Source organism: Gavialis gangeticus, unplaced genomic scaffold, assembly GCF_001723915.1.
Source record: "Gavialis gangeticus isolate Ggan-Ray unplaced genomic scaffold, GavGan_comp1, whole genome shotgun sequence".
NCBI lineage: Eukaryota > Metazoa > Chordata > Crocodylia > Gavialidae > Gavialis > Gavialis gangeticus.
The window spans coordinates 75,091,389-75,097,510 of NW_017729024.1; the positions used below are offsets into that span (position 1 = coordinate 75,091,389).

Genomic DNA, 6,122 nt, shown 5'->3' on the forward strand with positions numbered 1-6,122 from the left:
TTTTTTAAAAAAAAAAAAAAAAAAAATAAAAAAGCCCCCCATTCCCCGGCTGCGGCCGGGTGGGGGGGGGGGGCCATCCCTGCTGCCCCCCACTGACTCATGCTGCATGGGGGGCTCTACCACAAGTCCCCAGAAGCCCTGACAGCTGCTGCAGCAGCCAGTGAGTGCGGGGATTTTATTTTATTTTTTAAAGAACTGGAAGCTGGGGGTCAGGTGGAGCAGTCATTGTCAGAGTCAGGGACAAGTCTGAGTCTAAGCTTCTCTCAGCATCACCCTTCAAAAGATCTCATGGCACACTAGAGTGCTCGCACCTTCTCGAAATCAAATCAGCACTTGAAGCTTTACACAGCCCTAGTAAATGAGCATGTGTAGACATGACCTGTAAAAAGGAATAACAATAGTTGAATACTTAAGAGATAAGAAAGTAGTGGGTCCAAAGAGAGAGTTTATCAGCTCAATTAATGACTCTGAATCACTTTTAACCCCATGAATGTGCTACATAAAGTAAATGTAAATTACTATGCTATACATTAAAAAAAAAAAATCAAAATAAAATCTGCAAAAAGTTTAATACAAACAACTCCATTTATACTGAAATCTAGTTATATGCATAGAGCAGTAGTTCTCAACCTCTTCAGACTCAAGGCATCCCTATATACCTTTTGTGAACTGAGTGGCACCACATTTCAAAAACTAAGTTTATTATAGTGTTAATCCCCTTGCAGAGGGGCTGGCCAATGGAGTCAGGGACAAGTCTGAGCCTAAGCTTCTCTCAGCATCACTCTTTAAAAGATCTCATGGCAACCTAGAGTGCTTCAGCACCCCGATTGAGAATCACTGGCATAGAACAAAGATACATATTGGATTACAGCTTCTGTAATGGATGAATTCATTTGATAGCTACTGATAAAGATGCCTCCTGTCCTAGCCCTACCAAACTGCTATTGCTTTTCATATCCATGGATAAGTACTGAGCCTATATAAGATAGAACATTAAAAATGAAACTAAAACTAGATCCCTTGGTTCTATCTTTCCCTTATATAAAACACCGCAAATTATTTGAACCTGCTTCTGCAAAAATGACTCCTGCACAATGCTGGGCTTTGAAAGGAACCTTTTTAATGAATCAAACTCCTGATATAAAAGTTTTACCCACTAATGAGAGAGAGAAAATTATTCCCAATAATAAAGAACCAATTGTGGCCTAGTCACAAATTTAACACTGAATTTCTTATGTCTTTACAAGTTTTAAAATAATAGGTTTACCCACCTTTATCAACCCCCTTTCCTTATAAATTCCAAGAAAACTAGACAAAATATAGATTTTAACTAAATTGGTAAGGAGAAGACTGCTAGCCAGTTCTTCTTAGCATTATTTAGAACAGCCAAGTTTAATAACAGTTCATAACCAGTACAAAATGTTTAGTATACAAAATTCTGAAGTACAGAATATGTTTACAGTTTATACAAAATCTGGATTGAAATAGCATCCTCCCAACCCCTCATTTCTGATTTAATTTTTTTGGGGGGGGGGAAATTATCTCACTGATCTTTCATTCATTTTAATTCATTCACTTATGACAAAAATGTGCTGAGACTGTACTAAAATGATAAACTGGATATTTCTATCTGCTTTATTTAGCAAGGAAACTATTTAAGCTTTGATGGAAACTGCTCACTTGATGGATGACATCTTGTTATAGTGGTAAGCATGAAGAAAACTGGTTGGGTGTTTTTACAACACAGCTGTTAACTCTGTGAACTTTACATAGTCTTTTTAATTGTTATTGGCACTCTGTTTACAATGTGTAATAATGGTTTAAACTAATAAATAAAAAATTAAAAGTAATTTGATACATGAAACAGCCCTGTATATCAAATTAGAATATTATTATGAGAAATGTTTATGCCTAGCCATAAACAAACTTGCATACATTTTTAACACCATATTAAGTTTCAAGAAATGCTGGTTCCTCCAGCAAAACTAGAAATAATAGTGAAAAGATAACTTTTTGGAGAATTTATAACTCAAAACTTATTGGTAGCCAAAATAAAAGGAGGAAAAATTATGGAGTCTTTCTAATGCTACAGCTTCCATCATCACTGATAATGTAAGATTAGGTTAAAGGCTGCCTCTAGCTCTAGCCAGACAGAAAAATTCCAGTACTCACATTTCAAGACTCAGATAATTTCTCACTGTGATCTTGAAGTTAGCTTTAATTAAGATCATGACTCAACCTAGTACCTGGGGCCAAGTTTCATAAGAAATGCCCCTGAAGCCTCAGAACCAAGAAGCTGACTGATACTCTCATAAGGGCATAGACTAGCATATACATTTATAAGCAAGATGGACCTAATCAGGTTTTAACACAAAACAGGGTTTTGTAAAATAGCCTCCTGCATTTCAGCATAAAGCATTAAAGCAGAACTGAAGGAGACACTAACACTGTTCAAATTTCTCTACAGATTTTGAGAATTGTAATGAACCACTGTGTAATGGACACAGTGCATCAGCCTCTGAAGAGGTCCTCTCAAAGTAAAGAGATGGGGATTTGGGACATAAATCTCAGCAAGGATTCCAGATCGAATTCTGTGCATCTCTGAGTGGAAGGTAATTTAGTAAAACTTAAGACTTCCTACATGCACAGGAGATAATAGGTATAGCTAAGTTTAGTTAGACTTGGAGCCTTCAAGAGGCACTAAGCTACTTTGGGATTGCCTAGCTAGAAGATAGGATGCATAACTTCAGTGATACAGAGACTGCTCTGTACAGCACAGTTACATTGACGGATCAAATAGGTGGGTGAAAGGGGCTCATTGTTTTCTTTTAGCATATACTGCCAATGCAGCTATAGAAAGACATAAGATTCTATGGTCAGAGACCGTATTAGCTTTTTCTTGTGCTTACCCCAGAAAAAAAAAAAAACAATTAAAAAGTGTAAATCCCTAGAGTCAATTTTCCCAACCTTACCTGAGAGCTTTATTGAGTTGACATTCAACTACAAACGTCCTGACCCTGCTGCAAGGGCCTGTTGACTTTTAATGCCAGTTTGTGCTGCTCTCCATTTTTTGCTGTGTTCAACAGAACAGAATGGGAGCTGTAGTAGGATGTACACAGGTGGTTCAGGCTGCCTTTAGCCATAGTCCTAGGCATGTATTAAAACAGTCTCTGAACTTATCAAATTTGTCAGCCAGCAACAGTCCCTCAGGAACTCTACTTGGCATAGTCCCCCATATCACCACGTATATGGAGATGGAGGCAGAAAGCCAGCCACAATACCTTATGTCCACAGGGTACTTCCTGACCACAGCAGTTGCCTGAGGATGCACACATGGCCTCTGCTGCTTTAGTGGCATTATAAAGATTCAGAGAATGTAAGAGGATAGACAATATTCCCATTAAAAATCCATATTTTATATTATGTCATAGTATAATTTATAGGCAGTTTTATATTGCCTTCAGCAGAACCTTGCACAGAAGATTTCAACTAGAATGCAGATTTTTCCTGGAAAGGTTATGCTTTTCCAGAATAAAAGAAATCATTTGACCACGGTTTAAACTTCTTTTTTAAGCTATACGTTTTAAAAAAAAAAATTACACTAATTGACATTTAACATAGGCCTTTTGGCATTTAAACTTTCTTTTTTGATGGTGGTGAAGATTTTATTTTTTTTCCATTTTTCATTCCTTTTGTTCCTCAAAGGACTTAGAAGCCCTTATATCATAAAATATTCTTAAAGCACTTGTCTGATACTGCATTACAATGCCAAGAAAGGAGAAATTGTCAATTCAAATCTATAGAGACCACTTATTATGGCAAATTATGATGGTAAACAACGTCAAGGCAACTCATTACAGTTTTAAAATGCTGTCAGTGCAAGACATACTAACATCAAAATTTTAGAAAAGGAGAGATGAAACAAAAACAACCAGTATAATAAATCATTCCTAGCAATTATAGAGGATTTCAGTTCTTCAAAGGTCTTAAATAAAATAACTAGGCATTGCAAAGCTCAAACTAAGTTACAAAAACAAAAACTTCAAAGTCACTAGAGCAGTCCAAAGCTTGCCTCTATTTTATTTAGTAGCTGCAACATGAATTGAATTGTGCTAACGTCTCCTGGCTACCTAGCTGGTAAGGCAGAAAGAAGGAAGAGCTGGGAAAGAAGGAAGGGCACCTTCGAGACTAACTGGTTCAGAACTACATAAGCTTTTTATGGGAGAAGCCAACTTTGTCAGGTAGTAAAAGACAAATCTGATGAAGTAAGCTGCTGCCCAAAAAGGTTTATGCTTCTCTGAACCAGTTAGCCCTAAGGTACCATCCTGCCCTACCTTCTGCGTGATTTCAGACTTACATGGCTAACTACCTTTTGATTGGTAAATAAATGTAGAAAAATAGTGGAGGCAAGCTGCACTTTCAGGAATGTTCTGGAATGAAGAGCCAAATAATATGCCAGTATCGGTGCTGTGTCCAATTATAAGGAATCTATGGATTGATGAAGTGCATTTAGGACATCTAATAAGAGCTATCTAGCAGGTAGTGGGCATTAGGGCTGTGCAAAGCTTCAGTTCCTGATTTGGATTCAGCGGAGATTCAGCCCAATTCGGTGGCTGAATCCCCAAATCCGAACCAAATCAGGAGACCCTTGAATCTCTCCAAATTGAATTGGAGCCCTCTGAATTGATTCAGAGAGATTCAGAAAGATTTGGAGATTCAGACACAGACACAGCTTTAAATGTTTTTTCTACATACTTCAAGGTACCAGGAGGCTCGTCAATGCTGCAATGCTGGGGTGGATGGAGCGTCCCACAGGAGTGTGGGATGGTCCCCAGCATGCTCAGCAGCAGAACCAGAAGTGAACCAGAAGCACTCCTAGTACACTTCCAGGTCCGCTGTGGAGCACACAGGGCCCTCCCTGCACCCTCCAGATCAGCTCAGCGACTGGTGCCTCCTGGGTCTGGGGAGGCATCCAGGGTTCCCTTGTAGCTGATTGCCAAGCTGGAGGGAGTGCAGGGGGGGCAGCCCTGCATGCTCCACAGTGGACCTGGAAGTAGACTGGAAATACTTCTGGTCCACTTCCAAGCACACTGGGGGGGGGCCCACGGTCCTGTAGGATGCTCTGCCCCAGCATTGCAGCATTCATGAGCCACGCCTGATACCTCAAGGTACGTAGAAGAAACATTTAAAAGCTGTGTCTATGGTTGAATTGCTGATTCTCCGAATCAGCATTGAATCTTCAGATTTGGATTTGGCCAGATCAAATTGGGGACAGCAATTCGAATCAACTAATCAAATCACTGTCTCCAATTTGGGCTGAATCCAAATCAAATATGGCCCATTTTGCACACCCCTACTGGGCATCTGTATTGCCCATCTACCTCAGCGGTACATCATAAGTATTGTCTATCTGCATTCTAGAATCCTGTCTCCCACCATCAGGAATACTGGGGGACATTGCAGAAGAGACAGAAAACATGAGGGAGGAAGTAGAGATCTTACTGTATTGAAAGAGAAAGAGATACAAAGGAATATGGGATATAGGAAGAAAGAAGCAAGAAACAGGCCCTAAAGACTCAATGTGATCTGTTATCAGAAAGAAAAAACAAACAACAGAACGAAGCCAGAAAATAAGGTCTTTATAATTAAAATAGTAAAAGATGTAGCAAGTAGGTAAAATAGTACTTAAATATTGTATTTCAATGGGTCTTAGTATTCGTCAAATAGGTCACATCCTCATGAGTGGGAACGTGTAGTTTGCAGCGCCTCAAAGCCTCTCCTGCTTCCCAGGCTTCCAGTGCCCTGTGCACCATCCCTGCAGCCTTCTCTGGCCGCCAGCACACCCAACCACCCTACTACCACCTTCCTACACTGCCCCAGGGGCAAGCCAGCCCAGCCCTGGGTGCTTCCAGATGGTGGGAAGGCAGTAGAGACAGTGCATGGGGTGCTGGAAGCCCACTAAGTCCAAGTTTCCCTGAGCACACCCAGGCTTCCAGCACCCCATGCACCGTTGGATCGGGCCAGGTGCAGTCTGCGAACTGGGGCAATGCCTGCCCAGCTAGCACCCTGCCCGGGTAGCCCCGGGGTGTGCCAGCACCATGGAGGGAAGCACTGGGCTCCCC

At 40.6% G+C, this 6,122-nt stretch overlaps 1 protein-coding gene and 1 long non-coding RNA gene across 2 annotated transcripts in view; one reads left to right on the top strand and one right to left on the bottom strand.

Moving 5' to 3' along the window:
* Positions 1–6,122, bottom strand: part of TMEM232 (transmembrane protein 232) — a 143,480-nt gene that overhangs the window by 114,645 nt on the left and 22,713 nt on the right. The window lies entirely within an intron of this gene.
* On the top strand, positions 1,639–5,670 carry LOC109297474. Its single transcript, XR_002097325.1, has 3 exons — positions 1,639–1,706; positions 2,468–2,612; positions 5,422–5,670. It is a non-coding gene; the product is annotated as an uncharacterized LOC109297474 (long non-coding RNA).